This window comes from Sapajus apella, unplaced genomic scaffold (genome assembly GCF_009761245.1).
Source record: "Sapajus apella isolate SASKATOON/1434 unplaced genomic scaffold, GSC_monkey_1.0 scaffold53, whole genome shotgun sequence".
Lineage (NCBI taxonomy): Eukaryota > Metazoa > Chordata > Mammalia > Primates > Cebidae > Sapajus > Sapajus apella.
In genome coordinates, this window is record NW_022436993.1 from 13,225,136 (window position 1) to 13,241,509 (window position 16,374).

General features: G+C 43.6%; 1 protein-coding gene across 3 annotated transcripts in view; it reads left to right on the forward strand.

The window, feature by feature from the left end:
* Positions 1–16,374, forward strand: part of FAM107B (family with sequence similarity 107 member B) — an 82,883-nt gene that overhangs the window by 25,534 nt on the left and 40,975 nt on the right. Inside the window, exon 1 of one of the 3 annotated variants that reach the window (XM_032244019.1) lies at positions 5,416–6,131. The exons of 1 other annotated variant lie outside the window; for it this stretch is intronic. The gene's annotated coding sequence lies outside the window, so the exon portion shown is untranslated. Of the gene's footprint in view, positions 1–5,415; positions 6,132–16,374 lie in introns of those variants that run through there. One more of the 3 variants, XM_032244020.1, reaches the window with a different exon arrangement.

The window sequence follows — 16,374 nt, forward strand, 5'->3', positions numbered from 1 at the left end:
GGGTGTCAACTTTAGGACTAAGTTCCGTTGGGAAGAACTGGGGAAAGGAGTCATTTTTAGGTGGCCTTAGCCATACTACCTTTAATAATAAAAAAAAAAACCTCACGTAACTCAATGCGTTTCCTGGCTGGCTGCAGTTACAGCAATATTGACTGTCCAAAAATGTTTATTTTAGAGAAAAAATGGCTTTAATATTGGAGAATGCACAGAAAAACTGTAGATTATAAGTACTTTTGTTCATGTCAGGGGTTGAAAACATTGGGGCTGCTTCATTAGGGTTATTAATGTGCACCTGTGTTGTTGTGTATATAAGCAGAGGTTTACAGATCTAAGTTTCAAGGTCTGGCACTTAGAACTGACCTGAGATTAGGGTTGAAGAACAAGGCCTCTCCTGCCATCCTGGGAGCTGAAATCCTAGGATCTCAACCTGAAAATCAAGGGCTAACCCTCTGATATCGATCTGTGTACTTTTGGAAATACAGTTTTTTAAAAGAAACAATTTTTAAAACTAGAACTTTTTTTAAAATTTGTTTTTATTATGCAGGTTTACATATGTAGCTATAAAAGGCACATGTAAGGTTGCTTTCTTGAAGATTCACGTGAAGCTGCTTTCTTTCCGTGAATGGAAGCATTTGACAGAGAAACACCTTTGTAAGGCCACATCAAGAATACGTTATTAGAACATATTCTTTCTTCGTTGGGCCCCATGAGACTAAGCAGAAAAACCTAGCAATAAAATGCAAATGTGAGAATGCTTTCTTTAAGATGTATCATAAACTGTTTTCTGTCAGGGAATGGAAGGATTTGACAGAGAAACACCTTTGTAAGTACACATCGAGAATATGCAATTAGAATGTTTTCTCAGTTGGACCCTATAAGGCAAGGAGGCATATCTAACCGTGAAAGGCATTTACATGTTTCTGTAAGATTTCATCATAAGCAGTGTTCTGTCAGTGAATGGAAGCGTTTGATAGAGAAACTTCTTTCTAAGCATACTTTGACAATATGAAGAAACAACCATTGATCCAAAAAAGCAGTGCATGATTATATATTTTTTCAGATCTGCTTGAAATCAGCGTTTCTGTTTTTTTCATCGTGTTTAGTAGAGGCAGCACATTACTAATTGCAAATACCCTGGGAAGATTTAATCTAATAAAATATCCCTTCTCTATTTAGGGATCTGTTCATTTCTGTTCTTAACTAGGTTTTCATGGTATTCTCAATCTTCCTAACAAAATACTTTTTGGCATTGCGATCTTCTTTAATTTTGTAGTAAATATCTGTATTCCTGTTTTATAGATAGAAAAAAATAAGGTACAAAGATGTGTTTGCATTGTTAGGATTCTCATAGCACAGAATACGACTGTAAGTGTTTCTTTCCAATTGTGCCAATTTTACTAATGTCACATAGTATAGAAAGCCATAAATTTGGGAGAGTTTTCCCACTGTTCACTGCTTTATAACTCGGTGGCTTTTTTTTTTTTTTTTTTTAATGTAGTCTTACACTGTAGCCCAGGCTGGAGTGCAGTGGCATGATCTTGGCTCACTGCAGCCTCCACCTCCTGGTTCAAACAATTCTCCTGCCTGAGCCTCCCGAGTAGCTGGGATTATAGGCGTGCGCCACCACACCCAGTTAATTTTTGTATTTTTAGTAGAGACGGAATTTCACCATGTTGGCCATGCTGGTCTCAAACTCCTGACCTCACGGTCTGCCCACCTTGGCCTTCCGAACTGCTGAGATTACAGGTGTGAGCCACTGTGCCCGGCCAACTTAGTGGCTTTTAAAACAATTGTGAAATGTACGTAACAAAGTAGACGATTTTAACCACATTGCTGTGGAGCCATCTCTGCTGTTCATCTTTAGAACTTTTTCATCCTCCCAAACCAAAGCTCCGTACCCATAATACAATTCCTTCCTATTTCCTTCTCCCCCAGCTTCTGGGAACCAGCATTCTACTTTCTATGAGTTTGACTAGTCTAGGGACCTCATATAAATGGAACCACATAGTACTTGTCTTTTTATGACTGATTGATTTCACTTAGTGTGATGTCTTCAAGGTTCATCCATGTGGTAGCGTAAGTGACAATTTCCTTCCTTTTTAAGGCTGAAAAATACCTAAATTGTGTGGATAGACCACATCGCTTATCCATTCATCCCTTGCTGGATCTAACTCATCGGTTTTACACTGAGGTTCACAGCCTGTGTTTTGAAATATTAAGTAGAATAGGAAATGTGTGCCCACACGAGGCATTCGTATTGTTTTGTGAAGTCTGTACACACGTGTCTGTCTGCATTGTGATGTAAAATGTTTTTCTGATTGTCAGTGGCTGTCAGAAAAGTTTGGAAGCCATGCCCTAAAGATTCCTTAGATGTTGGGGTTTCCCCAGGCCCCTGTGGCTGTGAGCTCCTTTGTGACATGTGGTGTTCCCTTGGTGTCCAGGCCAACACAGTGCTTTTTCTTTGCTGCGTTTGTATTGTTCTCTATTGAAAAGCTTCTTGGCCAGGTGCAGTGGCTCACACCTGTAATCCCAGCACTTGGGGAGGTTGAGGCGGGTGGATCACTTGAGGTCAGGAGGGCAAGACCAGCCTGGCCAACATGGTGAAATCCCATCTCTACTAAAAATACAAAAATTAGCAGGTGTGGTGCATGTGCTTGTAATCCCAGTTATTCAGGAGGCTGATGCAGGAAAATCGCTTAACCCCAGTAGGTGGAGGCTGCAGTAAGTCAAGATCGCACCACTGCACTCCAGCCTGGGAGACAGAGTGAGACTCCATTTGAAAAAAAAAAAAGAAAGAAAGAAAAGAAAAGCTTCTTTCCTAGTACAGGGAAGTACAAGCTACTTAAACTAGAAATTCAAGAAAATATGCCACCTGCATTCTTCAATGCAAGAAGCTCATCCCCTTTAGTGTTTATTATTGATTCATACAGATAGCGTAGTTTATGAGCTACTTTTCCAAAGGTCAGCAAAGTCAGTGATTTTATTAAAGGTCAGTATGAAAGACTTAATAAAAGGAGGTCATATTTCTTTTCCTGGTGTGTCATCTGATGGGTGCACTATAGCCTAGGGTAATATGATTTTTGGAATAAAACAGACCTGGATTCAAGCATCCTGTTACTTGCTAGCTGTGGCCAATTAGACACGAATTACGAAGATATTTTACCATCTTCCTACAGAATTTATAGGGGCATGTATGACTTGTGTTGTGGGTGGAGATGCATTGGGGAAAAGTGTGATGTAGTGTTATTAAAATCGTGTAATTTTATTTCCTACACTTCATACTAACAATATGATTTCCTAATTATTCTTCTAGGAGTTGACTAAAATGTCCTAATAATCTGTGAGAGGTCTGTGTGCTAAGTTTTTTCTCAGTCTTCTCTCTAGGCTGGTTGTGGTCCATGGATAAAAACAGTATGTCTAGCCTGCTAGTCTGATTGGCTGCCAAGAGGTGGACGGCTGTGATCATCCACCATGGCTTTGTTCTGAGACTTGGGTGGCAGTGGAAACTCCTGATTGGCAGGAGCTCTGCAAGCGTAGGTGGGAGCAGTGTTTCCCAAATGCTGCTGGCCCAGGGATTCTCCCATGGGATGATGCAGCAAGAAGGCCCCTCGCCAGATGCAGTTCCTCGACCAGCATTTGTACCCGTCTGCAAAATGTCCTACTGAAGATCCTTCTTAACAATGTATCCGTTAAAACAACAACAAAACCATGGTTCCGTTTTGAGATATTGCATAGATTATATCCACCATGCATGCATAGTGTAATGTCTCAGGGCACAGAATTTAAAGAATGACAGTTCATTCTTACATATTCAGTTGGGAATAACTGTGTTAGGATGTCTGGTGAAGTATCACCTTGTTATATGTTTATTAAACACTAATTCAAGATTTTTTCTCAGGGTGGCGTGCACATTCAGTAGTGTTTGTGTATTGTACTAAACCCTGTTCTTACTGAACTGATATTTTATACTTTTTATAAGCAGAGAGGAGCTGAACCTTTAAATATCTACCCTGGTCTTGTGGCATTTCATGTTGAGAGTGCCAAAATATTTCCTGTGTCATGGGAAGGGTAGATTATGAGAGAAGGAGCAGAAAGAGCAGATAAACTCCTGCACCCTAGTTGATTTTATTTATTTATTTTAATAACACATATTCACAATGATGATCATTTGCAAAGAATCCAAGTGAACCAAGTGTGAGTCAAACAGCATTGTTTGTAGACACTGCTGTAGTCTGTTCTGTGCTGCTGTAATGGAATGCCACAGACTGGGTAATTTACAAAGAAAAGAAACTTATTTATTTATTTTGAGATGGAGTTGCCTAGGCTGGAGTGCAGTGGTATGATGTAGACCTACTGCAACCTTCGCCTCTGGGGTCCAAGTGATTTTCCTTCCACTGCCTCCCGAGTAGCCAGGACTATAGGCGTGCTCCACCATGCCCTGGTAATTTTTGTTGTTGCATTTTTAGTAGAGACAGGGTTTCACCATGTTGGTTGTCTAGGCTGGTCTTGAACTCCTGACCTCAAGTGATCCTCCAGCCTTGGTCTCCCAAAGTGCTGGGATTACAGGTGTGAACCACTGCGCCCAGCCAACAATGTATGTCTTATAGTTTCTGGAGGCTGGGAAGTCCAAGGTCGAGGGCCTGCATCTGGCAAGGGCCTTCTTGCTGCATTATCCCATGGTGGAAGGTGGAAGGGCAAGAGAGGAAAGGGGGCTGAACTCTTCCATTTTATAACCCACTTCCATGATAACGGCATTAACCCATTCATGAGGTGGAGCCTGCATGACCTCATCACTGTTGCAAGGAGGATTAAGTTTCAACATATGAACTTTAGGGGACATAGTCAAACCACAGCAGACGGTTTTCAGAGCTTTCCACCGAGCCTGTCTGTCTCCATAATGCACTGACTGAGCAGGGCTGTGGCTCTGGGAGGTGGTTGTAGTCTGCCGTGCATTGGGCCTGGTGCAGGGGTTGAAATGTACTTATGGGCCAGATGTCACCAAATGGGCATCTGTATGTGCCTCTGCAATGATAATTTCACACTTTTGCTTTGATGTATATTTGCTATTTCCTAATAATTTAGTAATAACAATCTGGAACTGGAAGGAACCTCCTTGTTTTAGAGGGGATTTGATCCTTCAGCCCAGAGGTCATACAGGTATAGTTGGACAGAATTAGGATTGGAACTCAAGACCCTTCTGCTTGTAATTTTTTTCTACTCTAATACACACACACACACACACACACACACACACACACACACACACACACGTTTTCTCTCTCTCTAATATGTATTTTTTTCCTTTTTTTTTTTTTTTTTTTTTTTAAGAGAGGGCTCTTTCTGTCGCCCAGGTTGGAATGCAGTGGCTGTTCACATGTGTGATCATAGTGCACTGCAGTCTCAGACTGCTGGGCTCAAGTGGTCCTCGGGGGTAGCTAGGACCACAGGCGCGCACCACCGCACCTGGCTTCTGGTGTATTAAACGCAGCCCTTCCCCATCGAAAAGTCTCAGCACATTTTATAAAGCGGGCTTTGATACATTGAATCCCAGCCTCAGGAGGGCCATTCTGGTTGCCCTCAGGCCTCCATGCTGTGGGGGTTGTGGTGATGCCCTCACAAGTGCGAGAACTCGGCCTCCTCCAATTGGAGGTTAACTTACTCGTGCTTCCTGCAGTCAGGTTGTGTGAGTGTCGGAATGGGGATGGTGCCCATCCAGGGCTGGAGAGGTCTGCTTGCATATTTGCTTACATGTAGAGGAGCTGATTTTTTTTACGTACAAGCACATTTTATCAGGGCCGCCGGCACGTTCCATTGGTGTGGAAGGTCAGTGACTGGTACCAGAGTTGGTACGGGTTGTTTCTTATTGTTTGCTCTGGCTTCTGTGCCGGATGAGGTCATTCACTTGCACACAGTTCCTGCTTTCAGAAGTTGCTAAAGCCTTTCTCTTTGAACTTGAACTGTGGCTTTTTTAATTTCCAGAAAGAGCTCTTTGGGGGGATGGTTAACTCTTGTTTTGGGCGCTCTTCTTCACCGCTGTAAGAAACTACCACACTCAGAAGGTGCATTACTACTACGGTCTTTTTATTTGCCACCTTGGGTGTGAAAAGCCTGCTGATAGCTTCTGAGGTGAGGTCAGTCTCTGTAACTTTTGTCACGTAGGCCTTGATGGGTGACAGGGATGGGGATGACTTCCTGGGCTAACTCTTCCCTTGCTGAAGGATGATTTTTCACCACCTTGAATGCTCATGATTAAAACATAAACAGGAAAATAGATGTCTGAGGTAAAAATAAACACTGGGATCTTTCTATGGCTGTTGAATAATGTAGTCCTTCTCTAGAAAATGTTGTGTGAACTTAGACTTCTTAACAGAATAGCATACCTGTGTGAGACTAAATAAAACTTACATGTTGTTCTAGTGAGTGGTATTGGATAGGGTGTCTTTGCCAGGAAGATAGTTTTATAATAGCCTGTGTCTTGTGCAGTTGTGAACTATTTTTTTTTTTTTTTTCCTAAAGTTTCTTCAGATGCCAATCATGTCTGTCAAACTCTGGATGAGTCGCCCTTTACTTAGCCTTTTAAGAAATCTTTTCGGATTCACTAACTTTTATCGGCATTATTTTATCCATGCTCTATGAAGTGTCTAGGATCCTGATAATTAAATTATGCATTTTCTCTGAAGATATCTATTTCCGGTAAAATGTGACTATGCAGTGAAGATTGTAGTCCTGATAAGTATATTTTGAAGTACTTGTTACGGTCTGAGTCAGCCCCAAAATGCACATGTTGAAATCTCAACCCCTTATGTTATGGTTTTAGGAGGAGCGGACTTTGGGAGGTGATTAGGTCATGAGGGCAGAGTTCCTGAGAATGGGATTGGTGCTTCCACGAGAAGAGACAGGAGAGCTTTTTTTTTTTCTCTCTCTCTCTTCTGTCCACCTTGTGAGGACACAGCCAGAAGGTGGACATGTACCAGTCAGGAACAGAGCACTCACCAGACATCCGACCTGCTGACACCTCGATCTTGGACCTCCCAGCCTCTAGAATTGTGAGAAATTGATGAGTATCGTTTAAGGCCCCCAGCCTATGGCAGCTTGTTAGAGCAGCCTGGGCTGACTAAGACATACTTGATTTTGGTAAAATAGCACTTGATTTGAAGGCATTTGCTCATTGCCTTCACTTCCGCCCTCGTAGGTATGGATATTAAAAAGAAAGACCAAACACCTGACCACAATGAAACACTGATATGTGCCGAGTTTAATGTGCTTTTTTGTTTTTTGAGATGAAGTCTCACTCTGTCGCCCAGGCTGAAGTCTGGTGGTGCGATCTCAGCTCACTGCAACCTCTGCCTCCTAGGTTCAAGCTGTTCTCCTGCCTTAGCCTTCTGAGTAGCTGGGATTACAGGAACCCGCCACCACGCCCGACCAATTTTTATATTTTTAGTAGAGATGAGGTTTCACTATGTTGGCCAGGCTGGTCTCTAACTCCGGACCTCAAGCAACGTGCCCACCTTGGCCTCCCAAAGGGCTTGGATTATAGGCATCAGGCACCACGCCTGGCCTTTAGTTTGCTTCTTATTCCTTGGTTAGGATTAGGAAGAGAGTGTCTTGGTTGTCCACTGTGAAAATATCATTTCCAGTCCCTGTCAGTACCTATCTAAGGAGATTTAAACAGTCTCCTTCCTCCTGTGCAATCCCCTCAGAGCGGCTCTGGCTTGTCTTGCTACATACACTGATTAAGCACCCTGCCCTGCTGGGCCTCAGTGTACGCAGATACTGGGTGAAGTTCTAATGTTGACCTAGACAAACAGATTACACACACACACACCACCTTTTTTTGGTAGGTGTGTTTTCAGTGTCTTTTCATGTCAGAAAAAAATACGGGCTACTCTTATATTAACAGAAGACACTTATTTACCTTGTCTGCATTCATATTTACATAAAATGTTTTTCTGTAGCAATGACAAATGCTGTCCTAAGTAATATTGGTTTAACGTTTGGATGCTTTAATTTACAAAAGCATCCCCTTTCTATGGCTCATGACAGTGATTTATAAATATATATTTATTGGTAGCTGTGTTTTAGAAAAGGGACTGAGTTGCTGGGTGTTTCTGCCCTAGTTTCTGGTTTCCAGGAGCCTCTGGGCTTGCCCAGCCTGCCTGGTTGGTTTTTGGCTGAGGCTGCAAGGTTCTTGAAACTGTTGACACCTGTGAGACTCTCTGCCTGTCTCAGTAGGCATGAGAGTCCCAGTTCTTGTTTAGGGAAGCGTGGCCTTGCATTGAGGAGGGAGAAGGAAAGAAAGAACTCAGTTATGTTAGAGAAAGGACAGAGGAACCTCGGTTTCCCTCAAGGTCTGAAGTCTGGAGTACCTGTCTCTTCTGCTGACCTGTGAGCTGACTGTGTTAGGGCTCCGTACCTTCCAGTTCTGGCTTATTTCCGTCTTCCCGACTTTAGAGTAAGGTTAGTTACTCTGAACAGAAGTACCTGCATTGTTCTTACTTGAGGGATTCTTTTCTCTGCTATATTTTCTTCTAAATGATGCTGAAGTTTTTGCTGGAACAATATGTTGAGTCTGTCTAGCTTCCCGAGGACTTAGGTCACCAGATGTTATGATCTTAACATAGCACATGTGTGCATGCATGCACACACACGTGTACAGTGCAAACCGCAGCTCACTACAACACAGCATCCCCTTCCTTTCATGCGGATGGGAGAACTTGAATCTTCCTTCTGGCTTTTATTGTCAAGAAATATTTTCTACACTCTGTATTTCTGTATCAGTTATTGGCAGTTATATCTGCAAACCCATGAGGGTTTTCTGGATTCAGATAACAAACACACATCCTTTGTGGAATATGAAAAATAAAGAGACTCGAGGGTGGGCAAAGATTTGAATAAGTATCAGAATGAGGGTGATGATTTGTGAAACACATCTGAGAATTGAGTTCCAAGAGCAAAGGACTTTCCGACGAGGACCAAAAAGAATTCATTCTCTAGCTCAGAAAATTCCTAACTTCATTTCTTCAGGCTAAACATGTCATTATACCAACTAGCAATCTCAGTGTGTTAAAATCCACCTACGCACTGTGTCCCACAGACATCGGCAGACGCCAGCTCCCCTGGAGTTGCCATTTATTATGTCGCTGACGACTGTGGGATTTAGGATCCCACCCCCTGCCCTGTCCCTCCGCCTCCTTCCAGGCTCCTGGGACTGCTCTGTGCCTCCCCCTCTGCCTCCACTCCCACTCCCTTCCCTTCCAGCCTCTTCCGCCAGGTGCTGTGCTCTTGACTTGGGATCAGCCAGCTCTCATGCCACTTCCTTCCCCTGTACCTTCACCTCCTGGTATAATCCTGAGATCAGCCAGCCTTCCCCTACCTGAGTATCTTCACTTCCTGGTGTAACCCTGAGATCAGCCAGCCTCCTGCTACCTGAGTATTTTTACCTCCTGGTCTAACGCAGGGATCAGCCAGCCTCCTCCTACCTGAGTATCTTCACTTCCTGGTGTAATCCTGAGATCAGCCAGCCTCCTCCTACCTGAGTATCTTCACCTCCTAGTCTAACCCTGGGATCATCAACCAGCCTCCTCCCCCAGTATCTTCACTTCCTAATCTAACCGAGAGCCGTGCTCTGAGTTCACTGCTGCCTCGGCTCCCTTGGGAATGGGAGTGCACCTTCTCCCACTCCATGTGTGCTGTGGGATCTAGAGGCAGGGCTGCTCATGGTCATCTGCTGCAGGGGTCAGCATTTGTTAAAGCTCACCGGGGACTCCATGGCAGCTGGGTGGCCAGCAGCCTGGTTTGCCTGAGATTGGAGTGGCGGCTGGAGCTTTGCAGGATGGGGATGTTCAATCTGAGGACCAGGGAGTTTCACAGGATACAGGATCAGTGCTCAAACTAGGAGGAGGGGGTTACCCTAAAAAGTCACCATTGTGGGCATTTTTTAATTTTTTATTTTGAGACAGAGTTTTGCTCTTGTTGCCCAGGCTGCAGTGCAATGGTATGATCTTGGCTCACCACAACCTCCGCCTCCCAGATTCAAGTGATTCCCCTGCCTCAGTCTTCCAAGTAGCTGGGATTACAGGCATGTGCCACCACACCTGGCTAATTTTGTATTTTTAGTAGAGATGGGGTTTCTCCATGTTGGTCAGGTGGGTCTCAAACTCCTGACCTCAGGTGATTTGCCCGCTTCGGCCTCCCAAAGTGCTGGGATTACAGGCATGAGCCACTGCGCCCAGCCCATTGTGGATATTAATACCAGGAACCGCTTCTGAGCTGAAATCCAGAGATCCCACTCACCAGAAACGTCTGTCCCTCAGCTCAGCTGACAGATTACCATAAGAACATCAGAGTTTTCCCATTCCAGGTCCCTTTCCAACCCCTCTGCTCCTGCTGGACTTTGGCTCTGCTTTTGAATTCCAGCATTTCCGCGATGCGCTTATCCACAGGCTGGAGTCCCGTCCTTCTCTGTCTTGGAGGATTGGACGCCCACCCATTCCTGTCCCTTGACTTCGGAGTTCTGCCAGAGAAAGTTACACAGTTGCCTCTCTGTGATCCCAGTCTCCACCTCACGAGGCCTCAGCCCTGCCTGGAAATCAAACATTTTCCTCATCAACCCTCTTCCTCTCCATAATGACTTTTCCAACCTCCTCCACACTTCTTCAGCCTCCAGGTTCATACTCAGCTCATCCCTCCTCGCTTTTCCCTCTCAGCAGATGATCTTTCCACAGTTCATGGGACAGTTGTGCCAAGGCCACACTCCAGCCTTCCCACCGCCCCTTTGTAAATCTGCCTGCTCCTAGACTGGTCCTTTTCTCATTTTTCTGTGTATAGTGAAAGAGGAATCCTATGTATTCTCGAAAAATTCATTTCTGCACCACCATTCTCTCCCACCTCTGATTTCAGCCTCTCTCTTGGTGTTTCCTTCTCATGAGCGTTTACGACTGCTCAGGTCTCTCCTGTCTTAAGACAAAAACAGCCCTTCTTGGAACTCTCCTCTTTCAGCGACCGCCTTCTCTCTCCTTCCCTTGATTAAATGTTTTGAGAGCATGTTCTGCTTTCTGCCTTGTCCTATCACCTGTTGTCACACAGCAAATGATTCCACACTCAGTGGCATAAACAACTCTGAGCCTCAGTTTCCTCATCTGTGTGGGGAGGTTCAGTGGTGATGTGTGTCAAGGGCGGCGGAGCGCTGGGCACATGCAAAGTGCTTACTGCGCCTGTACTATTTTCCTCTCATTCATGGTGCAGTCTCGGAGCCTGGATAGCACATCCCTCAGATTCTACCTGACTTCCAAGGGGAGGCATCTCTGCGGCCATGTGCTCCCTTTGCTCACTACTGCTTGCCTTTCCACTTCTTCCTGGTGTTGGTTCCCGTAGCAGTTCCACAAGTCAGGAGTCTGGGCACAGCTTAGCTGGTTTCTGTGCTTCAGGCTGTCACCAGGCTGCTGCCAGATGGGTGCCAGGGCTGTGGTCTCATCAGAGGCTCAACTGAGGAAGAATCTGCTTGTGGGCTTGCCCAGGTTGTCGACAGAATTCATTTCCCTGCAGTTGTGAGACTTGGTTGCCTGCATTTTCCTGCCACGTGGGTTCCTCAGAGCTGGCCAGGGTGGAAGATTCCAGCATGATGGCATCACACGAGTGACATCTCATCACCTTTGCTGTCTTCTGTTGTTAGGTGACAGGTGAACAAAGAGGAGGAGAGGAATGTGGGGTCACCTTCAAGTCACTGCCACCTACTTATTTTTTCACGTCCCATTTACTCCTCAATCCACTATATGCTGTTTTTTATCTCTGCTACTTTAGTGAAACTGACCAGAAGGTCAGGATTGGCTACAGAATTTTTTGGGCCCAGTGCAAAGTGAAAATATAGGGTTCTTTGTTCCAAAATTAAGAATTTTAAGATGGTAGCAGTAAAGCATTAGATGAAGCGTGGGGCCCTTGGGCATGGGGGCTGTGAAGGTCCCACACCCACAAAGCCAGCCCTGCAGAGAGGCCTTGTGTCCGCCCTGCTGCTGGTTCCACAGGCCCCTTCTGTTGCACTCCTGCTTGCCCTCTCAGCAGCATTTACTAGCCAGGATTTACCCCTGTGGAGCGCATCCTCCTCCGTGAAACATCCCCTTGTGTCTGAGCACCAGAGATACCCTCTCCTGGGTTTTCTTCTCCCTCTCGATTATCCCCTGCAGCCTCCCTTTCCTCTTGCCACCCCTTTATATTTGGGCATTTTGAGGACATTTCTGTCACCCTGCTGAGGAATATCAGCAGTTTCAGCTGCTTGGTTTGTTGTAGGATTTTGGCTCTCACATCTACGTATCCAGCCTGTACTAACGTCTGAGCTCAAGCACTTGACTCGGTGCATCCTTTATAGGTTCGCCTGCATGCTTTGCAGGTATCTAAAATGCAGTGAGTCTCTGACAGATTTCCTTGTTTTCTCTGATCCATTGAACTGATTCTTCCTCAGTGTCCTCCATTTTTGCACATGGCCTCACTCTTCATCTGGGGAGTCTGGGTTTGTATCTGTGCCCTAACCCCAGGCCTGAGCCCCATCTTTCTTCTTGTGGCTCATCTTGTGCTCCAAGTCTGTGTGCCATCTGTTTGCCGAGCGTTCTCCCCTTGGACTGCATTTCGTCAGGTTGCTTTCCCTGGACTCCCATGGTCTATCTCATGGTGACCTGGGCTTCCTCTGTTAAAACCCAGCACACTTTATTGCTGCTCCTTTGTCAAATGCCTGCTTCCCCCATTAGAAAATAAGCTATGATAAATTAGTCCATGAAAAAAGGGAGCTTTACTGTTTTATCCTCAGTGTCAAGACATACGCCTGGCATATACTAAACACTCAGTTAATATGTGTTTTAATGAAAGAGTTTGTTTTAATTTTCAGCTCAGTTTTTTAAAGAATTAAATTAAATTGGTCGGGTGTGGTGGCTCATGCATTTAATCCCAACACTTTGGGAGGCTGAGGCGGGCGGATCACTTGAGGTTAGCAGTTTGAGACCACCCTGGCCAACATGGTGAAACCCTGTCTCTACTAAAAAATACAAAAACTAGCTGGGAGTGGTGGTGGGCGCCTGTGATCCCAGCCACTCGGGAGGTTGTCGGGGGAGAATCATTTGAACCCAGGAGGCAGAGGTTGCAGTGAGCTGAGATTGCACCACCGCACTCCAGCCTGGGTGACAGAGCGAGACTCTGTCTCAAAATAAATAAATAAATAAATTGATATTTTTAGAGACAGGGTCTCGCTGTGTTGCCCAGGCTAGTGTTAAACTCCTGGGCTCAGGTGATCCTTCTGCCTCGGACTTCCGGTTAGCTGGGATTACAGGCGTGAGCCACCATGCCCAGCCCAGCCCAGCCCAGCCCAATTTTTTAAAGTGTGGCCATTTTGCTCTTTTAGAACAAAAGTGTAGAAAATACTATATATGGAAGAATAGGACAGTGGTATAGTAGGAGCCCTGTTCTTGAGATTTAGAAATATCTGTAATGTTGTAATAGTTTGGGCCTTTCAGTTGGATCGTTAGTGGTTAGAAAGTAAAGCTGTAACAGGAAATAAATGGGTATTTTCTTATTTCTGTTGAGATCTGGGCACTAACAGATGGAAGGAAACTTGTGCCATTTGCCCTGCAGAATTCACAGAATTAACTTGTGCAGTTTGGGCAGGAGGAAGTAAAAGTAGATGATAATAAACCGTGAAGATAAGTGTATTTCAGATACCGTCATCTGAATCAGTTTGCTCTCACTGCAGCGAAAATATTTTGATAATATTTTATCCTATTTTTTTTTTCTAACAAATAAGTGGTGAGGTGTCATGGCGAGAGATCTGCGTCTCTGGTTCTTGGGGGCTCTGTTTCCTCAGAAGCCTGCAATGTCTGCTTTGAAAAAGTATTTTGATACAGAGTGGTGAAATGGATCAGGTATTTGGGGCCCTAATTATTTAGAGACTAAATGTGGCCGGAAGAGGAAAAATTCTACCCAGAAAGCTGCTGATCTGCTCAAGGTCTCGGAGCAGTGTCATTTTAAGCAGAAGTCAGTAACAAGCAAATACAGTAGTCAATGGATTTATTTATCTGTTACAGAAACTCTTTATTCTGTTACCTACTGAGTCTCAATCTTTTTGACTTCAGGGTCTCTTTACACTGTTTTAGAAAGTACTTGAGAATCTTAAAAAACTTTTTTTGGTTATATTTATTGATATTTTACTATGTTAAAATTTAAAACTGAGGAATTTTAAAAGTTCACTTAACAATAACAAACATAATAATAAACCTGTTACATACTAATAAAAAAGCCATTTATAAGGAAGAATAACCTCCCTAAAACAAAAAAGTATGAGACGAATGTTTGACGTTGTTTTATTTGTATCTGTTTAGTGATTTTTAAAATGAAACCAATTTAGTGAGAAGAGTGACATTGTTTTCCATTGTTGTGAACCTGTTTCATAACCGACTTTGATAGAAAATAGGTGGGTTCTCATATCTGCTTCTGTAATCAGTCTGTTGGGATAGGTTGTTTTGGGGGCGGCTCGTTAATGCAGAAAATCTAGCCTCACACAGATATACCACTGGGAAAGGTCAGAGAATTGAAATAACCTTTTCAGATAATTATGGACTTTCTTCCTTGATACCACACCCAGACCTGACAAGTGGTGGTGTCTGAAAGGTTATAGTATTCTGAAGCCATAGCAATGATCTTCCCTACTCTGTTACATTAAAATTAGTCTGTTGTGTTTTGAATAGGTCAATAGAGGAATAGTTAGGTCAGCTATAATACATTCATGTAATGGCATATTTTGCTGCCATATATTGAAAACGTTATTACAGGTGAATTGCTTATAAATGTAATTACATATTGAATATCCCCATTTTGCTAACAAATGCAAAGAGGTGTGTATTTGTATTAAAAGGAAAAGTACCAAAATGTAAATATTTTAAATGATGCATTCATGGGGGAAATTTTCTTTATACTTTTCTGTATTTTCCAAATTTTGTGTGATCAGCACATTGCTTCTCAAATCAGAAGGAAAAAAAAAAAATAAGCATTTTTTGTTACGAGAGAAATGTCCGTTAAACTGTTTCCCTCATCTATAGGTTGCCTTCTTTGTGTAAAACCCAGTATTTTCAGTTTGAGTGGGTAACAAAGATCTGTTTTCCCCCTTCAAGTTTTTATTTATTAAACAGACTACTGTAACCTTTCTGTGGCTGTTTTACGCTTCACAATTTTTCCACTTTATTTCAGTAGCAATTCATTGATTCAAGAGAGAAACTTTGGCTTTTTCAAGAAAAGTTGCATAAATTAAACTTTCACATATAGAAGAGACATTATTTGCTTTTTCTCATATCTGTTATAGCTCAGGCAAGCTCTATTTCTTATCCAAGTGAAATGGCAAAAGGACATCCTGTCCGACAGGGATAATAGAGCTATGCTTATGGTTGGGAAATAACATGGAAATTAGCATGCAGTCAGCTTCTGAATTATTGTGTCTGAGCTGTTTGCCAGTGGTGTGAGTGTCACAGTTTTATGGCTGGAAGTTCACGTGGCTTCAGAAATGCAAAGGGCAGCTCACATCTGGGGATTAGTTCCCTGCTTACCCCTGGATTTAGAAAGGATGTTTACAACTAATAATGTGACTGACGTGGTATTGTCGTAAAGGATCGCTACTTCCAGACTTTTGTCCTCTGTGGACAGGACTCCAGATTTGATGATGGCCTGTTTTCCTGCAAACGGAGGATTTCATCATGTTTGTATTTATTCGTTTTACATGTCTCATGATATGATATAATTGATTATTAAGATGTCTACAGAAGCTACAACAAAAGCACCCACAAAGCAGGAAATTCGCAACTTTGTCTCTAGCGCTTGCAGTAAACTTGAGGACGTGATCACTCGGACTTCTCCAGTGGAATGTTTAGTTCTGTGGCTTTAGTTAAATGTGCCAGTGACTCTCAGGGTTTAGAATCTCTCCCGAGACTGTTTAGGAAGGTACATCACCCTTTGAAGTGTAGACTGTGATGGAAGACTAGTTAATTGCATATTCTAATATTGTTAGATTAAAAGGCCATTCTGTCCTCTGCTTAAAGCAATTGAGGATATTATATTTGAGGGCATCCCGAATGGTTAACGTCATTACATTTAAAACTGTTTGAATTTACTTTCCATCAGTAAGTATGAGTTGAACATTTTGGCGTAGAAAATGCACTCTAAGGCCGGGCACAGTGGCTCATGCCTATGATCCTACCACTTTGAGAGGCCAGGGTGGGTGGATCGCTTGAGGTCAGGGGTCCAAGACCAGCCTGGCCAACATGGCGAAACCCTGCCACTGCTAAAAATACAAAAAATTAGCTGGTGTGATGGCACATGCCTGTAGTCCCAGCTACTTGGGAGGCTGAG